We start from the raw sequence: 13124 nt of genomic DNA on the forward strand, positions 1-13124 counted from the left end.
CAATGGGACCTGAAGTGTAATTAGTCAAATTTATGTGGAAACTGACTTTGGTAAATAATTGTAATACCAGGAAAAACTAGACACAGTAAGATAAGTTGATTTACTGAATTTTAAGAAGAAAAAATGAAGGCATAACCCATACCTTATTCAGATGGTTGAGATCGTGTATTTATTTCTTCAGCTTTTGATGCTTCTCACTTATCCATGAATAATTGCCATGATAGACATCACTAGTATTAAGTAATGTTGTTAAATCAGGTAAGTCCTCATAAGAATCACTGTGGGCATTTTTGGTTAAAAAATATGATTGTAGGTATGGATAAGGGTGAGTTTGATGTTCAAGTTCCTATAAGGGGAATTGAATTATACATAAAAAATAGGCGTGTGAATATCCCTTTTTCTATAAATAAAGTGTTGAATGCATTCTTTTTCATTTTATTACTGGAATTAAAAATAAGCTTGGGAGGTTAAAGCCTCTAGCCTGTGGCACTGTGTGCCTTTAATGAACACATTTGAAATATTAAATAATCCCTTTGTGAATGATAAAGTCTTATTCAGACTTACTCATTTTCTTTCTAATTTAGATTCTTGATTATAAGCAGCTCAGTAATATGTGATTGGGAGTCCCTGGGTAGAAATCATTTCATGAACTCCCAAATCTTCTTTTAAAAAGTGTATTAATATGCCTTTTATCTTTATAATTTGGAACAGAAAGTCATTCACTTTACATTTATTTCAGTGATTTAAAACTAAATGCAAAAGCAAGACAAAAGAACTTTGACATAAAGAAGAAAGAAATTTAGTTGAACAGAGTACTGTGAAATATTTCATATGGTTTTAGGTTACTATTTTCACTTTATAGCATGTAGAAAGGAATAACAGTGTTTCAGAGTGGACCTGAGATACATGATTTCTCAGAAAGGGGTTTGCTGAAGCTATAGATACATGACAGTTCAAATGAAGATGGTAAGTAGAGTTTTTCTAATATAGGGGGTAACAGAGGCATTGAGGCATGAAATCACAATGTAGTATAAATGGTCAATGAGAGGGTGAATTTGAGGTGAACAAGCATATGTTGGAATTCCAGTTCTACTTCTACTTCTCTGGGACCATGTATACATGTGAAAACCCTTTCTAGGCCTCATCTGTGAAATGGGATGAGCAAAATGCCTGCATTGTAGGGTTAAACCTGGGATTAAATTAGATAAAATTTTCAGTATCTCCTTAGCTCAGGGCTTATCACCAAGCAGGACTTCGTGAACTGCAGGTGCTGTTAGCCTGCCGTGGAGAAGACTTTAATATATTAAGACTTCTGCGGAAAGTTTCATTCTGTGAAAGTCTAGGTTACTTTAAAAAGTTTGAGTTACCTTCTAGCAAGCTTATTGTTGCAAAATCTAAGTAATGAGAGGAAGTGCTATGGTGGACTTGATTATGATTAATAGATAAGAACTTGTTGGTGACAGAGATAATTTTACTTCTTCCTTTTCAATTTGGATGTCTTTGATTTCTTTTTCTTGCCTAATTGCTCTGGCTAGGACCCTCAGTACTATGTTGAATAGAAGTGATAGGAATAGACATTCTTGCCTTCTTCCTGACCTTAGAGGAAAAACTTTCAGTTTTTTCACCATTGAGTATGATGTTAGCTGTGGGTTTCTCATATATGGCTTTTTATGTTGAGGTAATTTCCTTCTGTTCCTAGTTCGTTGAGCATTTTTACCATGAATGAGTGTTGACTTTTGTCAAGCGCTTTTTCTGTGTCATTTGAGATGATCGTGTGAATTTTATCCTTTGTTTTGTTAATGTAGTTATTATATTAATTCACTTTCATGTATTGAAACATCTTTGCATCTCAGGAGTAAATCCCATTTATGGGATGGTTTATTATACTTTTAATGTGTTGTTGAATTCAGTTTGCTGGTATTTTTTTGAGGTTTATTATACTTTTAATGTGTTGTTGAATTCAGTTTGCTGGTATTTTTTTGAGGATTTTTACATCAATATGTGTCATGGATATTGGTCTGCAGTTTTTTTTTTTGTAGTATTTTTGGCTTGGTATAAGGGTAACACTGGCTTCATAAAATGTTCCTTCCTCTTCAACTTTTTGGAAGAATTTGAGAAGGATTGGCATTAATTCTTCTTTAAATGTTTGGTAGAATTCTCCAGTGAAGCCATCTGGTCCTGGGATTTTCTTTGTTTGGAGGTTTTTGATTACTAATTCAGTCTCCTTACTAGAGGAGGTAGAGGTCTGCTCAAATGTTTTGTTTCTGTATGATTCAGTATTCGCATGTTGTATATTTTAGAAATTTATTCATTTCTACTAGGTTATCCAACATTGGCATGTAACTGTTCATAGTAGTCTCTTATACTCTTTCTTATTTCTGTGACATTAATTGCAATATCTCCTCTTTCATTTCTCATTTATGTATTTGAGTTTTCTGTTTGTTCATAGTCTAGCTAAAGGTTTGTCAGTTTTATTGATCGTTTCAAAAAACAACCCCTTTTTCCCATAAATTTTTATTTATTTATTTATTTTTGACTGCGTTGGGTCTTTGTTGCTGCGCGCAGGCCTGCTTTCTAGTTGCGGTGAGCGGGGGCCACTCTTTGCTGCAGCGCGCGGGCTTCTCACTGTGGTGGCCTCTCTTGTTGTGGAGCATAGGCTCTAGGCATGCGGGCTTCAGTAGTTGTGGCACGTGGGCTCAGTAGTTATGGCTCGCAGGCTCTAGAGGGCAGGCTCGTGGGCTCTAGAGGGTAGCTGTGGCGCACGGGCTTAGTTGCTCCGCATCATGTGGGATCTTCCTGGACCAGGGATTGAACCCATGTCCCCTGAATTGGCAGGTGGATTCCTAACCACTGCGCCACCAGAGAAGTCCCCAAAAAACAACTCTTGGTTTCATTGATCCTATTTTTTTCCATTCTCTATTTCATTTATTTCTGCTCTAATCTTTATTATTTCCTTCCTTCTGCTAATTTTTGGCTCAGTTTGTGCTTTTCTTTCACCTTAGTTCCTTGATGTGTAAAGTTATGTTGTTGACTTAAGATCTTTCTTCTTTTTGAATGTAGGTGTTTACTGCTATAAACTTTTCTCTTGGTACTGACTTAATGCATCCCATAGTTTTGGTATGTTGTGTTTTTGCTTTTGTTTGTCTCAAGGTATTTTCTAATTTCCTTTGTGATGTTTCCTTTGACCCACTGGTATTTCAAGTGCATGTTGTTTAATTTCCACATATTTGTTAATATTCCAGTTATTCCTCTGATATTGATTTTTTAGTTTCATTCTGTTTTTGGTCAGAAAAGACAAGTGGTATGATTTCCATCTTCTTACATTTGTAAGACTTGTTTTGTGGTCTAACATATTCTAATATGTGATCTATTCTGGAGAATGTTCTGTGTGTACTTGAGAAAAATGTGTATGCTGCTCTTGCTGGGTGGAGTGTTCTGTATATGCCTGTTAGGATGTATTGGTCTATAATGTTCAAGTGCTCTCTTTCCTTGTTGGTCTTCTGTCTGGTTGTTCTAGCCATTAGTGAAAGTGGGGATATATTAGTCAAGGTTATCCAAAGAAACTGAACCAATGGGATAGAAAAGGAGATTTTTTTTTTTTTAACTTTGGGTTTGTTTATTTATTTATTTATTTATTTATTTATGGCTGTGTTGGGTCTTCGTTTCTGTGCGAGGGCTTTCTCCAGTTGTGGCAAGTGGAGGCCACTCTTCATTGCGGTGCGCGGGCCTCTCATTATCGCGGCCTCTCTTGTTGCGGAGCACAGGCTCCAGATGCGCAGGCTCAGTAATTGTGGCTCACGGGCCTAGTTGCTCCGCGGCATGTGGGATCTTCCCAGGCCAGGGCTCGAGCCCGTGCCCCCTGCATTTGCAGGCAGATTCTCAACCACTGCGCCACCAGGGAAGCCCCAAGGAGATTTTTTTTATTAGGAATTGTCTCATGCAATTTGGAGGCCAAAGAGTCCCATGATACACCATCTGCAAATTGAAGGGCCAGGAGAGCTGGTGGTGTAATTCATTCTTAGTCTGAAAGCCTGAGAACTAGGTGAGCAGATGGTGTAAATCTCAGTCCAAGGGCAGGAGGAGATAAGATGAGATATTTCAGCTCAAACAGGTATGTAGGAATAAGGGATGAATTCCTTCTTCCTCTACCTTTGGGTTCTATTCAGGTTCTCAAGGGATTGGATGGTGCCCACCCACACTGGGGAGGCCATCTACTTTACTGAGTCTACCAAGTAAAATGCTAATCCTGTTGGGAAGGAGCTGCACAGACATACCCAGAAACAATGTTTAATCTGGGAACCCCATGGCCCACTCTAATTGACACGTAAAATTAACCATCACTCAGATATTGAAATCCCCTGCTACTTTTGGGTCACTCTTCTTCATTAAATCCTGTCAAAGTTTGCTTCTTATTCTGTCAAAGCCAGTGTCTCTGTGGGCGAATAAGGGCTGAGCCTTCTTGCTAATGTCACCGTCTTGCTGATGTCACTCCGCAGACTGGAGTTTAGTTTGATTTTAGCAAGGCATCCGGAAAACTTTCTTGGGTTTGAGAGAAGGCATCATTGCCCTGATCGACTGTGGCCCATATCTGTGAACAGGGGAACATGGTGAGGTAAGGGAGGTTGAACTGAGCCAGGTTGCCTGCAGAGCAAAATAGTTAATTGACTAGTGTCAGCTTTGGGCAATCAGAGATCAACTTTAATGAGACATAGTTGGAGAGATCTGATAATTATAGGAAAAATTCTAAGTAGGGGATTGATTAAGGTCAGATCATTAAGGAATAGGAGATGGAAATGGAATCCCAGACAAACATCAGTAGTAAGATACACATACAACCTGAAAAGAGTAGAAGTCACACTAATGCAGAAACCAGAGACAGGTATATGACTGTTATATAAACACTGCAAAGTAGGTATAAATCAAAAGAAAAAAATGAAGTAATTTATATTCCCTCTACTCTATGGAAATGTACTCTTTTTTTATTGGAGTATAGTTGATTAACAATGTTGTGTTAGTTTCAGGTGTACAGCAAAGTAATTCAGTTATACATATGCATATAATGTGTATATATATATATATACACACACGTGTATTCTTTTTCAGATTCTTTTCCATTTTATATATATATATATATATATATATTCTTTTTCAGATTCTTTTCCATTGTAGATTATTACAAGATATTGAATATAGTTCCTTGTATTCTACAGTAGGTCCTTGTTGTTTATCTATTTTATATACAGTACTGTGTGGAAATGTACTCTTACACCTTGGTGTATACCCCTCCGTAACATTTTCTATATGTATGGGTGTGTATGATTATGTATGCATGTATGTGTGCAATGTGATTGCATATAAATCACCATTCATTTCACTCTTTTTTCCATTGCACAGTACTCACTTGGTTTGGGTGTAGTTAACCCAAATCAAACTCTGGAAGTAGACCATGATTGGCTTTGGTTTATTAGCATAATAATACTAATAACAGTGTTCTGCTTGCTCTGGCGATTTTCCAGGGTTAAGAATGTGATCCAAGCAAGTGTGGCTCAGGATTTTTCTTCCATTATTGAGAGCAAGCCCCCCCCCACCGCCCCCAATCCCAGACTCTCTCCCAGCCTCTCTCCCCCATGGACACACATTGTCCCACTGTGGTCATTGTTGCTATCATGACAGAAATAGCCTATGAATAAAGCTACCACAAGACGGAGCAGAATTTGAATGAGCTGAGAAAGGGGCTTACACCATGATCAAACAGCACCTGAAACACACCCCTCACCACATACTACCTCTGACCTAGAATATTTGTGGGTTATAAAAGAATGACCGTTCTAATTAATTCTTTTAAGGTAGTCTTAATATATTTTGACAATTATAACACTGTAGAGAAAATGCGTATATCAAGAGTATAACAAATTAACAAATTTAACATACTTAAATTATTATAAGGTAAACGCATGTATCTAGAAATAAACTGTTGTAAGCAACTCCACTACCCACTGTCCTTACTTTTATGGTATTTATTTCATTCTCTCTTTCGTATAGTTTCATCATCTCTGCACACCTGAACACTGTGGCTTTCTTCAGACTGATTGTGAACTTTATGTGAATGGAATCATTGATGTTTCTTGCATGAGTTGTAGGTTATTCAGTTTCACTGATGGATATAAGTCTTCTTAGGAATATACCAGAATGTATTTATCCATTCTACTGTTGCTGGGCTTTGGAGTTTCAGTTTGCAGTTTGGGTATATCATGAATGATGCTACTCTGGTTAGTCCTGGCATGTCTCCTAGATGAATGGATGATGTATACCTAGGAGGGAAGGGCTGAGTTATAAAAGTGGATATTTCAGACGATTTAGATAAACATTTTAAACATCTTGATAGGTTGATATTTGGGGCCAAGGTTAACAAGGGAGAATTTATCAGGGAGAATTGTAAGCCTTTTTGGTGGATTCAACATATCAATGGCACAAGTTCAGAATGTCAAATACATGTCCTGACAACAGAACATTTGGAATAAATATGCGAGTGTTGGTTGTCTAATGCTCAACATATGAGCCTAGTGTCACCAGGATAAATGCAGATGTGCTATAGAAGTTGAAACTAATATCTAATGTCCTAAGTAGATGCGTTCTAATATCTAACTAATATCTAACGTCCTAAGTAGATGCATTCCGAGTAGTATATTCATTGAAGGGGGTCTTATATAATTAAGGATTTGACAAGCTGGAACATATACAGAGGAAATAAGCTAGATTGGTTAAACCTGTATAGAGCAATGGAAAAGTTTATCCTGGGAAGGTTTACCCTAGAAAAGGGCAGGGAGAATGTTGTACCTTTCATGTAGAAAAACTGTTATGATACCTATTTTGTTATCTCTTGGTAGTCAACCTTGGACCAACGGAAAGGATGGAAGAAGATTGTATTAAGGCATACTCCACGTGCCTCATAATTTAATGTAAATATGAGCTCTAATAGATCCAAGGAAAGGAAAAGACAATTTTCAAACATAGGGAGCTCACTGTCAAAAAAGTTTCAAACAGAAATTGGAAGAACATCTCCCTAGAAGTCTCCATCTCCTGAATTTAGATGATGGCTCTTTAGAGTCTTCTCAGTATATCTCCCTTTCAAAAGAGGCAGGAAAAATTCACAGCCCCCATCAGGGAAGTCCTGGGCAACCTTAAATATCCTGCTGAAAGCATTTCTCTACAACTTGAACAGAGAGGTATTTCTTACTCCTGAATTATAGCTTCCATTTACTATGTGTAATGTGACTGAGACAGTTGCACCTGTTTTGCCTGTGAATAATTATTACGTGAAAAAGTCAAAACAAAGGAAAAAGTAACCCCTAAGGATAGACACATTAAAAAGAGTTGTGCAAAATCATATTCCATAGGGAATAACCATTTATGGGGCCTTCTTTAGAGCTCTAGCTTACTTACCTCAGACTCATCTTGATTGATAAAAGTAGGAATTACAGTGGAGTGTCAGAATCCAAGATGCTTTAGAAACTCGGTGAATATTTTACTTTTCTAAGACAATTTAATAGAATTACAAATTTCTATCAGGTCAAAGGATAGACATGAACTTAGTGATGTGACCTCAAATTGGTGTACTTAAAACAAGAAACACTACCCCTAAGCAGTTTGGAATAGATGCTGCTTCAAAAGTGTCAAGAAAATAGAAAGAAAAAGAAATCCTATTGCTTAAATATTTTTATATGCTCAAGATATCAGTAGCATAATAACTTTCTCAAATCTGCATCAAGATCATCTTACCAGGGGCAAGAAGTCCAGGTTTCACACTGGTGAGCACAGAATAGTTGAATCTTGCACAGCAGATGGCTCCAGGTCAGTGGCCAATAACAATTTGTAACACACCAATAGTGCTTTGAGGAAGCCGGCCCTCTCCTCGGAATGCAACCTGCTTTATAAAGACAAAACAGGCTGGTGACTGTCCTGTAGGAAAGAAATCTATCTCCTTCCTCCCTTCCTTCTCTCCCTCCCTCTCTCCCTCCATCCCTTCCTCCCTTCTGTCTCTCCCTCCCTCCCTCCCTTCCTTCCTCCCCTCCTTCCTTCTTCTTTCCAAGCTCTGGATTTAACTACACTTCATTTATTCTTGCTTGGGTAAATATACTCCATATATAAGCGAATTTATAAATGGATATCATATACAAATTTCAACAATGTAAAAAATAATAAAAATAAGATTTATTTGGCCAAAATAAGCAATATGTAAAATCCCTCTCCTCCCCCCGGCCTTTCTTTCTCTCTCTCATACACACATATATCAGGAAAAAAAACAAAACAAAACAACTGTTACCCAAAGGCCAAATCATTTCTTAATAGTTTATAAAAGCTGTATCATAAATGGACATTATGTAAAAATAATAATGGGAAGACCATTTCTGAGATTCAAAGAAAATGTGCTAGGGAAAGGCTCTCTTCTCTCCTCTTTCCCTAAAAAGAAGGAACTGGCAATATTGGCATTACATAAATAAACTAAAAATACAAGTTGTGAAAAATTGAGCATTTGTACATTTTAGTACAAATCTGTTTTTAATAAAGAATTTGATTTAATAAACCACATCTAAAGGAAGCCTACCTTTTGTCCTTGAGTTTGTGACTCTGGGACCATCAGTTTACAAGGTAGAACCTTACTAGAATTTTGAGAATATTGTCACTGGGGAAATAAGATAAGTGAGAAGAAAGCCTTTAACATATTCATTTTCACTAGTTTTCCATTTCTCTTTCCTTCCCTCTCTTCTTTCTTCCCTCTCTCCCTATCTCTATGTGACCTGGGGCGAGTCGCTTAATGTCATTGTGTGACTGTGTCCTACTTCAGAAAGTGCGTATCATAAGATCTGTCTGGTCTGCGTCAGTTTTAGTGAGAATCAAATGAAATGACGCATGTGAAAGTCATTTTCAAAACTATATGTACGCAGATATCTATATTTATTACTATTATATATCTCTATAAGTAAAAATATTTAATTATAATCATAATGAACCCCTAGATCGTTTTACTTGAAAAAAATATAATTTGTGTTTGTGAATAAAGATATTAGCAGACTATATCTATTATTTGGATATTCGAATTATTTTTTATATCTGCATTGTGAATTTGAGATTCTTATATTTTTTAAGAACCTTGCCAGTAAGCACTCATGTGGGGCAATTAATGATCTCGATACCTTGAATTGATAAAATATGGCACACTGAACAAAATCAGTGTTTGTCAAGGAGGAAACTTGGCTAGTAAAAATCTATTGAGAATATGATACATTTTTACAATTCTATTAAATTATAATATACATTGAAACTTTCCTCAGCCTCAGATACATTTAAGTCAATCAACTTTCAACACACTCTGTGGTATGGACATGTTCAATTCATAAGCGTAGAAGACAAATTGACAATAGCCAAGACATGGCAGCAACCTAAATGTCCATCAACAGAGGAATGGGTAAAGAAGATGTGGCACATACATACAACGGACTCAGCCATAAAAAAGAATGAAACAATGCCATTTGCAGCAACGTGGATGGACCCAGAGATTCTCATACTAAGTGAAGTAAGTCAGACAGAAAGACAAATTTCATGTGATATCACTGATATGTGGAATCTAAAAAATGATACAAACGAACTTATTTACAAAACAGAAATAGACCCAGAGACATAGAAAACAAACTTATGGTTCCCAAAGGGGAAAGGGGGGGGGGGAGGAATCAATTGGGAAATTGGGATTAACAGATATACACTACTGTATATAAAAGAGATAAACAACAAGGACCTACTGTACAGCACAGGGAATTATACTCAGTATCTTGTAATAACCTGCAATGAAAAAGGATGTGAATCAGTTTGCTGTATACCTGAATCATTGTAAATCAACTATACTTCAATAAAAAAGAAGACAAATGAAATTTCAACCAGATAAAAGTGTGTCTTTTCAGAAGTAAAGCTATTTCAGGGGCTGTAAGCATTCTCTCTGCAGCGATCACGGGCAGCAGATGCTCTGACACGCCTCTTCCAGTCAGTAAAGGATTGGTGTTGATCAGGATCTGAGCCAATGGACTCAGTTTCCTGTGTAATGGGCGCATCCCCTGTTGCATGCATGCTCCCCCGCCCTCATCTCTCATCCCTCATCCCTCATCTTGCTGTCCCTCCCCCCCTTCCCTGCCCTCCCCCTCTCCTCCTCATCCTTCCCCCTTTCCTCCACTTTCTCTCTTTCCTTCCCTTTCTCCCTTTATCCAGTGCCTGTAGCCCTATCGTGCCAGCTATGAGTTCCAACCAGCACGAGGCATGTTTTCTGACCTTCTGGAATTCACACTCTGTACGGAGGGATGGGAAATGAGCAGAGGAAACAGCAAGGCAACATAGGAGGGTGTGTCCCAACAAGAGTGGGGTAGAATAGTGAGTGCCAGAGAGACCCAGGTAAAGGGCAGATCAGTGAGACTGGAATAGACTGGGGAGACTTCTTGGAAGTATTGTGGGTCTCCTGAGATGTGTGAAGGACAGATACAATTAAGTTACATGGATAATAAAAGTGAAGTAAGTCAGAAAGAGAAAAACAGATACCATATGCTAACACATATATATGGAATTAAAAAAAAAAAAAGGTTCTGATGAACCTAGGGGCAGGACAGGAGTAGAGATGCAGACATAGACAATGGACTTGAGGACACGGGGAGGGGGAAGGGTAAGCTGGGACGAAGAGAGTGGCATGGACATATGTACACTACCAAATGTAAAATAGATAGCTAGTGGGAAGCAGCCGCATAGCACAGGGAGATCAGCTGGGTGCTTTGTGACCACCTAGAGGGGTGGGATAGGGAGGGTGGGAGGGAGACTCAAGAGGGAGGAGATATGGGGACATATGTATATCTAGAGCTGATTCACTTTGTTATAAAGCCGAAACTAACACAACACTGTAAAGCAATTATACGCCAATAAAGATGTTAAAAAAAAAAGTAAGGGTTACATGATAAGATATTGTCATTTACTAACTCTATTATGCAGTTCAGTGTTAGGATGCAAGTAATGCAAACAATGAAACCTTTCACAGAGGATTCCCGCTGATTTTAATTGTCTGAAAGGCTTATTTCTAGCACAACTGTCTTTTCTAGGAGAGCCTTGTTTTTCAGTTTCTTCCATCTTACACATTTGGCTGTAACATGAATGCAGTAGGTGTCTGCACGCTGCTTTACTCCCATCACCTTTAGTGCAGCTGCCTGGTAAATAGCAAAATTCAAACTGATAACTGTCCTCTTTATGTCTGATAATGTGCCTCTGAGCCTGGTATTTGGGATCTTAAGTAGTTTTGCTCATAAATGTAATTATATTTAATGATCTGTTTTATATAAACACAATGGTTTTTCCTTTCTGTGAGTAGTCAACTGAATTTGAATGTGGACAAAATAAAGAAAAGAAATGTGAGCATTACACATTTCAAAAAATGTTCCTATCGTGTATATTTTCTACTTTGGTCTAGATGTACGTTAAACACAATTTCATGATTATTAATCTCAAAGAACATAACTATGATGCAGATTTATGTAAATGTTTCTTTGTAGTTTTTCCAGCCTTTCTTCTCAATAGAATATACCCAGCATTGTATACAAAAGATGCTAAGTAAATGGTTATTAATTATTTTTAGAATGTATAAGCAAAATCAGAGTCATGAAGGGGAGAAGAAAACAAACACGTACAGAGACTATGTTGCACAGTTACTGATGAGGTACTAAAAAAATACTACTATAATACTAATACTAATACTGATGATATACTAAAAGAATGGTCTTTTTAATCTGTGTGCCCTGATGTAGCCAGAACTGGGCCATCATTTTGAAGATGATCAACTTCTTTTGCTCATCTTAATTTTGAAGATGATCAAATTCTTTTCTATCCAGAAATCAGTGACTTCTCTGAACTATGTGATCCAAATAACTCTTGCCTCTGGCAAGAGTACTCCTACTTGTTTACTGAATGAACAAATGAATAGATAAATAAATGACATTTAATAACTGTGACGTCTTTTCTCCATGGATTTAAAACTGTATTTCAGGAGTGTTCAGTTCTTGTATTCAGCCCGTAACAGTGTGTCCAAAAAGGTCCCCATCCTTTCTATGTAGGAATCACCTAGACAGAAGATGAGATTAAGTGCAGAACGTGAGCCTTAGTAAGATGAATACTGGGATGTTGGGAGTCTCACGTGTAGTGGTCATAATGATGACACAGCTGTCATGTCCGGTTGAGGAAAGTCGGGAAGTCTTTACAGAGGAGATAGAATTTGAGAGTTGAAGAATGTGTAGGAATTCGTCTGGTGAACATGAACCTCAAACGTACCTTTTCTAAAAGGAAAATCAGTTTTCTAACTAAACTTGCAGCTGCTCCTGAATTCCCTAATTCCATTCATGGACCAATGGAATCTGGGTCTTCTTGCTCCTGCATTATACTTACTTAGACCAGGAATCTCATAAACAGCTTGTGTCTTTTCCCTCCCTTCCATTTCCACTGCTGCTGCCCCGGGTCAGGCCTTAGTTCCAGAATGGTGGAACTGGTGTGGCTGGTAGTCTCCTGTGATACCCCTGAGTTTGTCATCTTCCCTTCCTCATCCATCCTGTACCTCACTACCTGACTCAGCAACTTGGTACCAGTTGGGTCATTACTCTACAGGCCCCAAACCTTCCATATCTTCTCACTACCTACCAATCTTATTCAAGCTCTTTACCCCAGTAAGCAGTCAAATCTTTTCACAGACTGACCTCAGCCTACACTTCTCAGCTCAACATTCAGTTGGGTTGAAGAAGCTCAGCCTGGGAGTGGACTTCAGAAGTCGTGGGATTTACCCTCTCCCCACCACATGCATGCGTCCTTCGACAACATTCCAGCTGAGTGGTCCTGTCTTATTTCTGTCCCTAGTTCTGGGAACTTTGCCGTTACACAGCTGACCTCTGTTCAGGACCGTTTCAAGCATGTGGCTGTGCTTTCCCACTTCTGCTTCTTTGCTTATACCAATGTTACGTTGTCTTCTTTCAAGACACCTTCACCCTTGCTGGTGTTTACCCCATCATTCAAGTCCTGGCTCTCCTGCTACTTCCACTATGGAAAATGACTGTGGC

This window comes from Eschrichtius robustus, chromosome 18 (assembly GCF_028021215.1).
Source record: "Eschrichtius robustus isolate mEscRob2 chromosome 18, mEscRob2.pri, whole genome shotgun sequence".
Taxonomy (NCBI): Eukaryota; Metazoa; Chordata; class Mammalia; order Artiodactyla; family Eschrichtiidae; genus Eschrichtius; species Eschrichtius robustus.